Below are 13,163 nucleotides of genomic sequence, written 5' to 3'. Positions count from 1 at the left end.
CTAGGTAAGTCAATGGTATAATGGGTGAGGCCTGGGAGCTTCTGAAGGAGGACCTTCTTCAAATTCCACCTCCACTTGATGGACGTTTGCAAGCTGCACCATCTGTGTTTGTTTTCTCATTTGATGGCAATGATCCACGTAGTTGTAGGCCGTATAATGAAGTCCTACCAACAAACCTACCAAGCCCTAGATGGTGACCAAAATAGCTTTGCCGAAACCCAGGATCGAACTAGGGTCCTTTAGATCTTCAGTCTAACGCTCTCCCAGCTGAGCTATTTCGGCACGTTTTGCAATGGAAAGTGCTCAAAAATTGCATTCTAATCACCAGTCAGGTCTACAGCTGGCCAAACTGCACTACAGCTGCCATTCTGAGACACTGGATCAATGTGAAGTGAACTTTTAAGCTTTGGATTTAACAGTGAACTGTGATGAACTTTGCTCTCTTAAATGTTGTCCCACCCAAAGTAAGACAGAAAAAAAGTGAAAGTGTAACGTGTCGAGAAACCCAGGGCGGATTTGGTGAGATTGGCATGTCTTAGACACCGGGTTTCGCAAAGGAGCTGAGCTGAGAACCAACTGGCGGTGAGTTGGACCGAGGGGCAGGAAAAGATTCTTTACAGAGCTTGTACGGTGGGATTATCTGAAAGAGGCCTCTGTCCCTGATATCCACAAATCCCATATCGTCATCCCACCTGCAGTCTATGGACTTTGCTAAAGATGACAATGAGGTCACAGAACTATCAAGAACAACTGAGCTTGTTAGGTAAAGCCATGGAAGGGCAAGGATCCAAAGGAGACACCTGGACAGGGACTTGAACCCTGGACCCTCAGATTAAAAGTCTGATGCTCTTCCATCTGAGCTACCCAGGTAACAAGAGTCACGTGTTTGTCCTCTGGGACACATATTGTCTTTCTTTTCTGTAAAAACGTGATCTCTTATCCTCTCATTTTACTGTAGGTACTGGTGAGGATTTGCAGTTAGATATTATTAAATGGTCATTTCAGACAAGAGCCAAGGGAAGGATTTGATTCTAGGGGAAACATCGCTAGGCTGTATTATGACGTGTGATCACCCAACCTACAAAGCCCTAGGTAAGTCAATGGTATAATGGGTGAGGCCTGGGAGCTTCTGAAGGAGGACCTTCTTCAAATTCCACCTCCACTTGATGGACGTTTGCAAGCTGCACCATCTGTGTTTGTTTTCTCATTTGATGGCAATGATCCACGTAGTTGTAGGCCGTATAATGAAGTCCTACCAACAAACCTACCAAGCCCTAGATGGTGACCAAAATAGCTTTGCCGAAACCCAGGATCGAACTAGGGTCCTTTAGATCTTCAGTCTAACGCTCTCCCAGCTGAGCTATTTCGGCACGTTTTGCAATGGAAAGTGCTCAAAAATTGCATTCTAATCACCAGTCAGGTCTACAGCTGGCCAAACTGCACTACAGCTGCCATTCTGAGACACTGGATCAATGTGAAGTGAACTTTTAAGCTTTGGATTTAACAGTGAACTGTGATGAACTTTGCTCTCTTAAATCGTTTAAAAATTTTAAAACAGAATTTAATCTGGAAAATATGGATCTGGACATCATTTTTACAATACAGAAATAAAGAGCGCCTCCTCCCCAGGGCAAGGATGTCTGCCTACCAAAACCGTGTCTAACTCTACAAAGGACTACAAAAACAAAATGGCAACAACAAGTTGAAAATTGGACTGTCAGAGTGTGATTGGCTCTCAATGTATATCACACAACAAACATCAACTAGTTCCAAAAGGTAGAGGGAATTTGAGTGGAAAACTCCAATTAGATTATTTTGTAAATGGTAAATGGCCTGTATTTGTATAGCGCTTTTCTAGTCCCTAAGGACCCCAAAGCGCTTTACACAACCAGTGTTCCACCCATTCACACACTGGTGATGGCAAGCTACATTGTAGCCACAGCTGCCATGGGGCGCACTGACAGAGGCGAGGCTGCCGGACACTGGCGCCACCGGGCCCTTTGACCACCACCAGTAGGCAACGGTTGAAGTGTCTTTTGGATGAGTACACAACTGCCTTCTTTTTATATCCAAGTTAACAGATGACATCATGATCTATGCCATCCCTAAGGATCCCAGGATCTTCTTACTGGGTTTGTGTAAAGAAATATACTCTAAAACACTTCTTCAGTAAAGACTCAGAGAAGAGAAACACACAGAACTTCTTGCTAGCAAGGGCAATCTCCAGAACTGAGACTCGCACTGAGAAACTGCCCCGGTCTTTATTTATACCTCAGTGGGTGCTTGTGTGTGTGTGTGCGTGTGTGTATGTGTGTGTGGGGTCCTGCTGATCAAAGGGGTATATAACAGCACAAAAGGAACATCCTTGGTCATAAAGAGGGTAGTCTCCCCCTCACCCTAGATGGTTCACCCTAGATAACACAGTGAAGAAGTCCAGCAGTTCATCACAACAAAAGGCACTTAGACTAAAACAGACATAGCTACGTTAAAACAATAAAACAAGGTACGACCTCTTCCCATGCTCCCAGGATGTAGGTGTGCATTCCAGGAATGCAAGCCTTTTGCAGCCTGCTAGAGATCACACATCCTGTCACTACACAATTGATTATACGCCTCTAAGCATACATGGTTAAATATTTCCTAATACAAATAACTGCATGCAGTATTCTACCATATGCGAACTTATATCACTGAAAGATTATACTGACTACTAAGTACAATTTTCCATTGACAGTTTGCTACCTAGAGATTAGATTCTAAAAAAGGACAGATATTAATAGGTTTGTAGCTTAAACCTATTCGCTGGAATGTTCAAGACAATTCAACTGCACAGCAAAGCAAGACACAAGTAGGCAAAGTTCTTTATGTTTCTCGTGCACGGGAGAGAACTGGACAAAGGCCGTTCCTTCGCTTGACCCCAGTTGCTCTCGTCCGTTCCCCCGTAACACTGCTCTTTTATTTAGGTTACATGAATATACATAGGCTCATTAACATATGACGTGTAGGGTCAGAGTGTGACCCCATAAACAACTTCCCTAAACCTGCTGGTCTCATGATCCCAAGGGGTGTGTGATCTATGCCAGAACACTCTGGAGAGGAGTGAACGCACCCCCTCTTCATGCTACACAGAGTTGTTACAGACCTCCTAGGATGAGACATTCTTTCAATCTACAAATGATTATATACTTCTAAGCATATCTAAATATATATTTCTAGGCATAAAGGACAATCCAACAATACAAATCTAACAGATATATTTTTAAAATCCTGTTGCTCGCATCTAAAAAGGCCATAACAAGGAATTGGCTTAAGAAAGATCCTCCCCGAGAGCAAGTCCTAGAGATTATAGAGGAAATACATCTGATGGAGAGACTGACTATCTTTCTACGACTAAAAGGTCATCTTTTTCAACAGCATTGGACTAAATGGTATAAATATAAGCAAAGGCTTGAAGATTCTGTCACTTAATTCAGCTTATATCTCTCTATTTGTTTGATGCCTGGAACAGTACCCCAATTTCTTCCTCTTATATTTTTGTTGGGTTCTGTTTGTTTGTTTTTGTTGTTCAAAATTAAAAATTTTAAAAAAAAAAGTTCAGGAGGAGTGCCAACCAGGTGGAAAGCAGCAGAGATGGAGTAACTCTTGAAGTTGGCAGGAAGGCCAACAGTAGAGATGGAGCAACTCTGAAGGCCAGCCATGTGGCAAATAATGAAGGCGAAGAAACCCTGGAGCTCAGCTGATGGGCCAGTGGCAGTAGGGATGAAGAAACTCCAGAGATCGGCACTGAGGTAACATGTCCAATCAGACAGCTTAGCAGGAGGCTGGTAGCTGAGATAATTCATTGGTAGCTGACCAATGAAGCACCTCAGGTGGCAAAGCCGGACATTGACAGGGCAGGAGGCCAGATGCTGAGATGGAGTTCCACTAATGATTTGGTTGCTGGTGATGATGAGGTTGCTGGTGATGACAGCGGATCCTCTGACTATGCTCAGGCGATGATCTCGGTGCTTGGGATACTGAAAACTGTACATTTGTTTCTGTTAAACAAAATAAATGAATGTGTCACCTGACATCCTTTTCAATCCTAATGTCAATTTACATCCCTCCAGCATTTAGAAAATTCTTAAATATAATCCCTAATATTGGTATTGGGATATCTTTGTCAAGTTTAGGTATAGCTCTCAATATTTAAGGATGTATTTGGAAAGCCACTACCAAAAACAAAACTGCCTTCATCTTTTGGATGCTTGGACCCGTTCTTGTCAGGGTCCTGGGTCTCCTGACCCAGCGTTTTAGTTCTTTGTGATTTTAGTATTATTGTACTTGGTGTGAGTCATTCTATGGTTTCTAGTTTCGATCCCTTGCCCTTCTCGTTTCTCTGTGTCCCCTCTGTTCTGTGTAAGTCTGTGTCTGCATGTTTGAGTTCCCCTCTGTGTCTCTCGGTTCTTAGAGTCCTCTGCCTTATGGTTTATGTCTCTGTGTTTCTTAGTTGCTGTCTCCATGGTGTCAAGTTCGCGTCTCTGTGTGATCCTTCCTGTTTTACTTTGAAGGTCCGTGACTTATGTGAATGTGTCCTGCTTTGCTTGTCTCGTCAGTTCTAATTTCCCCCAGCTGTGCTCTCCTTCTGTGTCTCATTCTCCTCATTACTTCCCAGTGTATTTAGACCCTGTGTTTCTCTGAGTCAGTGTTGCGTCGTACCCTCAACAAGCTGTGTGTGTTTTGCCAGTGTTTTGTTTCCAGTTCAGTGTTTTCTGCTTCAGTGTTTTAGTCCACCAGCGTTTTTGTTTGTCTTTTGATGCCTTTAGTTAGTAAGAGGGTTTCCAGCAATAAAGCTGCGCTTTAAGTTGAACTTCTGTGTCTGAGTCCTGCATTTTGGATCCACCACTCCTGGGCCCTGTTTCAGGAAGCCGGTTTGGAAAACTCAGAGTGAAAAACGACACTCACGGTTGAGTAACCCCGAACTGTCCAACTCGGAATATTCGGTTTCAGAAAGGCTGATAACAATTAGTTCAGTCAACGCGGAGTTGCTTTAACCCCAAGTGAAGCGCGCGGACGAGGATACATAAAGCCCTGATAAGCGGAGCACAGATTAAGCGAGTCACCATGGAGACGGAGGGAAAGAAGGCGCGGTCAATGTATTTCACAGCGCTTGAGGCCGAAATTCTGATGGCAGTATATGCCGATAACATGCAAATTCCGCGGAAAAAAGTAACACAGCCACAGCTGCAAAAGAAAGGGAGCATGCATGGCAAAACATAGCCGACAGAGTCAATGCGTGAGTGTTAATATAAACATTGATCGAGGGATTTCCACCCATTTAACACGTTATTTTATCATATGTTATTTTATTTGTTATTTTATACATTTTATTTTGTGATGTGATGTGAGCGCAGGTGCAACCCAACAGGCCCCAAACGTGCCTGGCAGCAAGTAAAAATGAAATATAAAAATATAGTCCAAACAGGTAAGGTGTAATTGTATTATGAGCCATAGTGCTTGGTCTGTTTGTCCCATGTAAATCAATTGCAGTTAGAGGCTACATTAATTTTCTTTCTGTAAGCACTTATTGAAATTATCTGAGCACATTACAAGTACATATTTGCTTACTCTGTATGCTCAAATGTGACCCCGTTATAGCCAACAGAAAAAAAGCGGAGGCCCGAAAAACAGGTGGGGGTCCTCCACCACCACCACTCACAGAGGCTGAGCAGTTGGCCCTCAGCCAAAACAGTGGGCGCCCTGTGGCTGAAGGCATCTCTGCGGGGACATCCTCTGAGTCAATAACCCCGCAAGACACAAGTGCCTACATAGGGGGTAAATTCAAAATAATACATGATGTGCATACATCCTTTCTTCACAGTCACCTTTGCAGTGCTACTCATTCATTTGATAAACTCTTTACCATAATGGATTATTTTGTAGTGAAGTTATTTTCCTACTGATTTTGCCTTCCCTCAGTCTTGGTTGTCTTTGAGAGCATAATGACAATGAAGTGTAAGGTGATTGGTATGTTTGTTAATTGCCATTTGGTCCCTTGTAAGTTATAAGTGACCTGTATAAACCTCATATTCTATCAGTTGATGGTGATGGTGTACTGCATCTGGTGCAGCCTCCTGTTGAGCCAGACCAACATGCAGTTGTGAGTAATACTCCACAGATTATATGAGTTTACAGTAGAACAGCAATGTTGTTTATTTCTTTACTACAGGAAAATAATGAAGAAACATTGACAGCTGTTACAGAGGAGGAAGCAACAGAGACACTTTATGAGGTTTACATCTTTTAATACTTTGTGTACAGGAAATACAGGCGACCAATAAAGCCAGTTGAACAAAAAATCTGTTTATTCTTCTTTCAACATGTTGAGGTGATGGGTCAAAGGAAATGATTGTGACATATGGTGTCTCTGACTGCTCTTCCATCTTGTATGTCCGTGGGAGGGTCAGGATGTTCATGGTTTGGATCACTGCTGATGTTTGGTTCAGAAGGACAGTGTTCTCCTCTAATTGTGGCAATGTTGTGAAGAATCACACATGCCACAATAATGTCACATGCCCTTTCTGGGGTGACCCTGAGTCTTTGCAGGCACTGGAACCGGGCCTTAAGCATTCCGATAGTCATTTCAATTCTGGCTCTTGTCCTGCAATTAGCCAGATTATATCGCTGCTGTGGGCCCGGTTCAGGGTCAGGGTAAGGGGTAGGCAAATAGGGTAAACATGGATACCCCCTATCACCAAGCAAGTAGCCAGTGAACTCTCCTAAGACAGAAGGGTACACTTCAGTTCAAATGTCCCTGAAGCAATTGGTCTTTATATATTTTAAAGTATTCTCAACTCACCATGTCCAAATTTTGTGCTCAGTGTACATTCACGGAATATTTGTGAGTCATGGACAGAGCCTGGCCACTTGGCTTCCACATTTGTGATAATGTTGGCAGCATCATATATGATCTTCACAGTGCAGAGAACACAAATTAGCATCCATTACTATGATGAAATAATTTGTTAGTTTGAAATGCTACAGGGAACTATGTACCTGTACATTAATGCTGTGGAAAGACTTCCTGTTCACATAGTCTCCTTCATTTACTGAAGGAGCAATGATTGGAATGTGAGTGCCATCTGTACAGCCAATCACGCCTGGGAACCCTGAAAATAAATGTGCAATTTAAGTAGTAGTCCAAGTATCACCACATCATACATTAAGTTTTGGTCATCCTGATACCTGCAATTTTGTGGAATCCCTCTTTGATAAATCTTGTGGGTCTGTGACCGGGGAACACCACAGACGAGTACAGGAGACGTTTCAGTGCAACTGTAACATTCCTGACTGCCCGACAGACGGTAGCCTTGGAAACGTGCTCAGCGTCACCAATATTATACAGAAAGCTCCCGTTTGCAAGAAACCGAAGTGCAATACAAATAATATGTACAGAACTGAGAGCATGTCCGCGATGTGTCACATGCGTAATATATGGCCTGAGGATGTTATCCAAATAAATTATAGATTGTGCTGAGAAACGGTAACGTTCGCACAGAAAATCATCAGGAAATGATAAAATGTCCAAACGCGCTCTGATCACTCTCTCCCGGCGGAGAGCTCTGCGGAGAATTTGGGCTTCACGATCTACTGGCTCTTCAAGGAAGTGGCACGCCATGTCCGACACTTCCTACTGTCAGGTTTCCGACAAAGGGGCGGAGACAGTCAGGGTTAGTTGTAGTAAACCTGCTAGGGGGCAGGTTAGCTTCACGGAGTGTGTCGTCATAGTGACTCACTCAGGCTGCAGCTGAACTCGCTTTGTGAAACCGAAAACCCAGAGTTTTCGTTAACTCAGGGTATACTTACTCAGTTTTTCCACTAAACCGGCTTCCTGAAACAGGGCCCTGCTTGCCCGCCTGCCACACAGCCAACCATGACAGTTCTTCCCTTTTACCAGACAGTTAGGGTCTTTTTCCATTATGATATTTCCTAATTCACGACAGAAATGCACCTGTATATTGACTGTCTAACCCAGCTAAACGAATGGAACTAAAATACTGTATTTAATTATTCATATTATTTGAGAATTATGATCCAGTGATGCATACCTCTGACCAACAGATATCACTTCAAGATAAAGAAATGACTCTGTCAGTCAGAGTGGGCTTGTCTCTGATTTTAGGTTTCCAACTGTACAACTGTAAACACCTTGGCTGTCTGATGCAGCCAAGGTGTTTGATTGATGCAATGGTATCGAGAGGCCTCACACTTCTTCCATTAAAGGTGTGAGTGAGTATGAGTATTGAATCCCCTAGCTGCTCCATTGTTACACAGAGGGAGTTCTGCTTTTCCCCAATGTGTGTTGTATGTGCAACCAGATGTGTTACTTGGTAATAATATCTGGTTTACATGGGAAATGTTTTCAACAAAGTTATACATTAGAACAAAAAAGAATATCTAACAACAAATAGAACATGAAATGCTGCCATAATCACTGTGTAAGAGTCAGGGTCACAATGTGAACAAAAAATAGAACTTCAAATTATCTACTTACTGAGGCGTCTTTTGAAAAAATCTTGAAAATTTTACAGCTGGGATAAGGTGCAGCATTGATGTGCAGCACACGATGATGCATACTATGTCCACATAGTGGACACTGGTTGCACACAGATGTTTTGCTTTGGCAGTAACTTAAACAACAAAGTTAAATCAACACAAGTTATTCATATTCGATAAACCTGTGTATTTTGTGTTGATACAATGTGACTGAAACATGTTTAGATGAAGTAATTGGAGCTCTTGGAATATTTTAATCCTTCACAATTGTCTCAATTTATTCCAACACTATTCATAACCTTTACCCCATTACTACGTGGTCACTTGAAAACTACATTTTATCTTTATATTACACAATGTTCAACAAAGTATGGAGTCTGGTTAACATAAAAGTTTAATGGATTTATAACAAATTCCACTCCATCCATTGATCTTATCTTTATCAGGGCTGAGGGGGGCCTGGGGCCTATCCCAGATGTGATAGGGTGAGACCCAGGGTACATCATGGACACGTCACAGGCCTATTGCAGGGCTAACACAGAGAGAACTTTCACCAATTACCCTAATTGGTGAAAATAACTGCATAACTTTTAACTGTGGGAGGAAACCAGAGTACCCAGAGAGAACCCACTGCAAACTACCTCGATTGTGGATTGTCAATCCAGACTTAACAAAAGTAGGAATTTCCTTTTTTTGAGTGCAGTGGTTCTCTAAGACTTTGCATGCTCTCACTGTGCCAATAAGAATTTGTTCTGGGCCCTACATTTACCTTGTACAATCCAAAGACATATGTTAGGTTCATTAGTGATGTGATGTACACAAATGTTTAAAATGTGGCTTGTAGCACTTGAAGATGTCAGTATGAGCTGTATGAATGTCATTCTCTTCCAGAAAATTGCTAAAAATCAAACTAATTATTATTATTATTGTTATTATTATGTTAATGGTCAGTTAAATAGCATAGGGGTTTGTTAATTAGTTTAATCTTTCTTTGGTGGTAATGAAATTAACAACAGGTCTACTAGCGGGCAAACAATAAAGCAACTACCAAACTTTTTTTTTTCTCTTTTCATCTTTCTTACTAGATTTGCATTTGGCTCGGGTCAGTGTCACTACTGGTAGTGTTAGGTAATATCTGCACACAACAGTTGTTCACCTTTTCCAGTATGGCACATCAATACTTGGCATTGACAGAATGCCAGACAGTTTGCTGTGAGATGACAGGAGACAGGTAATTACTCTTGAAAAGCTGGACAGGGCTTTAAACCACCAGCAGGATCAATATCTGTTGGTCCAAGAGGAGAGTGTGTGCAAAAAGGGTGTAGCTATTGCAGTATACAGTGTGTTAAGTGGACGAATTGTACAGGGAGATGGCCACAGACAGGAAGGTTTTCCTATGTCGTTCAGTGGTGCTTTTTGGTACTCTCAGTTTCTCACTGAAAATGCTCCTGTGACTGACCAGCATGTCATGGAGTGGGTAGGAGGTATTATCCAACATTGTCTTTATTTTGGACAACATCCGCCTCTCTGACACCACCTTAAGGGAGTCCAGCTCCATCTCTACAACATTACTGGCCTTACAGATCAGTTTATTGAGTCTGTTAGCATCAGCGACCCTCAGCCTGCTCCCCCAGCACACAACGGCATAGAAGATTGCACTGGCCAAATTCAAATTCAAATTTTATTTGTCACATACACAGAACCATACACAGTATGACATGGGGGTGAAATGCTTGTAGCTGTACAATGCCCGACCATTAAATGACAGGAGAAAAGTTTTACAATATTTACAATTTACAGTTTACTACAAAAATTACAAATTAACTTAGGAATTTACAGTAAAGAATGTGCAAATAGCAGAAGAGATTATAAAGATAAGGATTATAAATTATAGGAATTATAGGATTATAGGAAATGTGTGGTGGTGCGTGTGGTGACGTGTGTGAGAGTCCAGTCTTATAGTGACGTGTTTGGGAGAGTCCAGTCCTACACCTGGTTCAGGCCCCGAATAGCCTGGGGGAAGAAGCTCCTCCTCATTCTCTCTGTTTTGGCCTTAAGGGAGCGGAAGCGCTTCCGAGACCTCAACAGTGAGAAGAGTCCATTGTTGGGATGGGAGAGGTCCATCATAATCTTCCTAGCTTTGGACTTGCACCGCTTGGTGTAGATGGACAGCAGGTCAGGGAGCTCTGATTGAATGATGCGTTCTGCCGAGCGCACCACCCTTTGCAGATCTCATCTGTCCTGCTTGGTGCTGTTCCCAAACCAGGTGCAGATGTTTGCCGTCAGGACGCTCTCGATGGTGCAGGAGTAGAAGTTCTTGAGCACCTTCAGTGGCAGATGGAAGTCTCTAAGTCTTCTGAGGAAGAAGAGATGCTGACGGGCTTTCTTAACCAGGGTGTTGATGTGACAGGACCATGAGAGGTCCTGAGTGATGTGGACACCCAGGTATCGGAAACTGTCCACTCTCTCCACTGGCGTGCCACTGATGATGAGGGGTTTGTAATTCCTCGCCTGCTTTGTAGTGAAGTCCACGATCAGCTCCTTAGTCTTGCTGATGTTTAGGAGGAGGTTATTCTCCTGGCACCAGGTCTCCAGGTTCCTAATCTCCTCCAGGTAGGCCGTCTCGATGTTGTCGGAGATCAGGCCCACAACAGCAGTGTCGTCAGCAAACTTGACAATGGAGGTGGTGTCGGATGTGGCTACACAGTCATAAGTGTACAGTGAGTACAGCAGGGGGCTTAAAACACAGCCCTGAGGCACTCCAGTGCTGAGTGAGATGGAGGGGGAGACTTGTTTTCCCACCCTCACTGATTGGGGTCTGTCTGTGAGGAAGTTGAGGATCCACTGACACAGTGATGAGCTGAGTCCTAGATCCGTCAACTTGGTGAAAAGCTTAGAGGGAATTATCTACAACAGACTTGTAGAAAATCCTGAGCATTGTTCGGCAGATGTTGAAGGACCTCAGTCGCCTCAAAAAATAGAGACTCTGGCCCTTCCTGTAAAGTGCTGTGGTGTTTTTCGCCCAGTCCAGTTTATTGTCAATGTATACTCCAAGGTATTTGTAGTCCTCCACAATGTCAATATTGACCCCCTGGATTGAAACAGGGGTCGAGTGTTTCCTGGTCTTCCTGAAGTCCACGATCAGTTCCTTGGTCTTTGCCACGTTGAGCTGAAGACAATTCTGCTCCCACCACGTGACAAAGGAGTCGACCACAGCCCGGTACTCTGTCTCATCATCTCTGCTGATGCATCCAACCGCTGCAGAGAAAACTTCTGAAGATGGCAGGTCTCTGTGCAGTGGCTGAAATCTGTCGTGTAGAGGGTGAAGAGGAAGGGAGAGAGGACGGCACCAGAAGGGACCGTCCTCTCTCCCTTCCTCTTCATAAAAGCACATTTAAAAACAACACAGGTTGGCCAAAGTGCTGTACATAGTAAAAAAGTAGATTATTGAATGGATCATGTAAAGGCACTTTACCTCATTCTCACATTTACCCATTCACATGCATTCAGACTCTGGTGTCTGACTAAACAATCAGAAACAGACTTCACTAGGTTAGCTTGAGGGCCTGGTATCTTCTAATGCAGTGGTTCCCAAACTTTTTTCAAGGTCCCCCTTTGTTTTACAAGAAAAATCTTCGCAACCCCCCACCACCTAACAATAGTTTGTCCGTGATTTGTACAGGGGGAACAAGTTATGGCAGGATCAGCCTGATATTATTTGTATCCCACTGTAACTTTACTGTATAAACAGCTAACATCTCCAAAATGTCAGGAGTAGTTAGTCATTACAGGAAGTGTTTGTGAACTAAAAATCAAGAATGTGGGATTCTGTTTTTGCGTGACGCAGGGGAAACTAATTCTGTCGCAGAGACCTACCTTGGCACTTGTGCAGGTGAAGCCAAAGGGAAGATATGCTTCTTCATATTTTCTAGTATTTGGCTTGAAAGGAAGTTTGTTTGGAAACATATTTGGGAATCCTTCATCTCTTGCTTTGCATTTGTGTGGGAGACCCGTCAAAAACCTGTCCATTATCCTGTCCAGTGTCCAAGCATTCTTTTGTTTTTATTCATTCCCCGACCCCCCTGCAATGGCTCTGCGCATCTGTCTCCCGAATCCAAACTGGAAGCTGGTTGCACAGAAGAGGGGCCTGAAAACTGAAGGCTCTCCCTCCCATTCTACTTTTAAATACTCTAGGAACAACAAGTAGGCCTGCAGAGCGAGAGCGAAGTGCTCTAATAGGGTGATATGGTACTACAAGGTCATTAAGATAAGATGGGGCCTGATTATTTAAGACCTTGTATGTGAGGAGCAGGATTTTGAATTCAATTCTGGATTTAACAGGAAGCCAATGAAGGGAAGCCAAAACAGGAGAAATATGCTCTCTCTTTCTAGTCCCTGTAAGTACTCTTGCTGCAGCATTTTGGATTAGCTGAAGGCTTTTCAGGGAGTGTTTTTGGACATCCTGATAATAACGAATTGCAGTAGTCCAGCCTGGAAGTAATAAATGGATGAACTAGTTTTTTAGCATCACTCTGAGACAGGATATTTCTAACTTTAGAGATGTTGCACAAATGGAAGAAAGCAGTCCTACATATTTGTTTAATATGTGTGTTGAAGGACATATCCGG

At 43.0% G+C, this 13,163-nt stretch overlaps 2 long non-coding RNA genes and 3 other non-coding genes across 5 annotated transcripts in view; 1 reads left to right on the top strand and 4 right to left on the bottom strand.

The window, feature by feature from the left end:
* LOC147330287 (uncharacterized) overlaps positions 1-3,748 on the top strand; it is a 109,213-nt gene extending 105,465 nt beyond the window's left edge. The window contains exon 3 of the long non-coding RNA XR_015129086.1: positions 3,594-3,748. This is a non-coding gene — a long non-coding RNA (uncharacterized LOC147330287). The remainder of the gene's footprint in view (positions 1-3,593) is intronic.
* Positions 210-282, bottom strand: trnaf-gaa (transfer RNA phenylalanine (anticodon GAA)). The gene has a single exon. It is a non-coding gene; the product is annotated as a tRNA-Phe (tRNA).
* Positions 798-870, bottom strand: trnak-uuu (transfer RNA lysine (anticodon UUU)). The gene has a single exon. It is a non-coding gene; the product is annotated as a tRNA-Lys (tRNA).
* Positions 1,298-1,370, bottom strand: trnaf-gaa (transfer RNA phenylalanine (anticodon GAA)). The gene has a single exon. It is a non-coding gene; the product is annotated as a tRNA-Phe (tRNA).
* A 1,885-nt stretch (positions 3,749-5,633) lies between the features above and the next one.
* LOC147330286 (uncharacterized) lies at positions 5,634-7,230 on the bottom strand. Its single transcript, XR_015129239.1, has 3 exons — positions 7,036-7,230; positions 6,839-6,950; positions 5,634-6,758 (listed from the first exon to the last, which is right to left on the bottom strand). It is a non-coding gene; the product is annotated as an uncharacterized LOC147330286 (long non-coding RNA).
* Between the last annotated feature and the right edge of the window lie 5,933 nt (positions 7,231-13,163).

The sequence above is a fragment of the Aulonocara sp. 'chitande type north' Nkhata Bay genome, linkage group LG5 (genome assembly GCF_057382095.1).
Source record: "Aulonocara sp. 'chitande type north' Nkhata Bay isolate Kocher_YH1m ecotype deep benthic linkage group LG5, A_spYH_male_GT1.1, whole genome shotgun sequence".
Classification (NCBI taxonomy): domain Eukaryota; kingdom Metazoa; phylum Chordata; class Actinopteri; order Cichliformes; family Cichlidae; genus Aulonocara; species Aulonocara sp. 'chitande type north' Nkhata Bay.
This window is presented reverse-complemented; position numbering and strand designations above follow the sequence as displayed.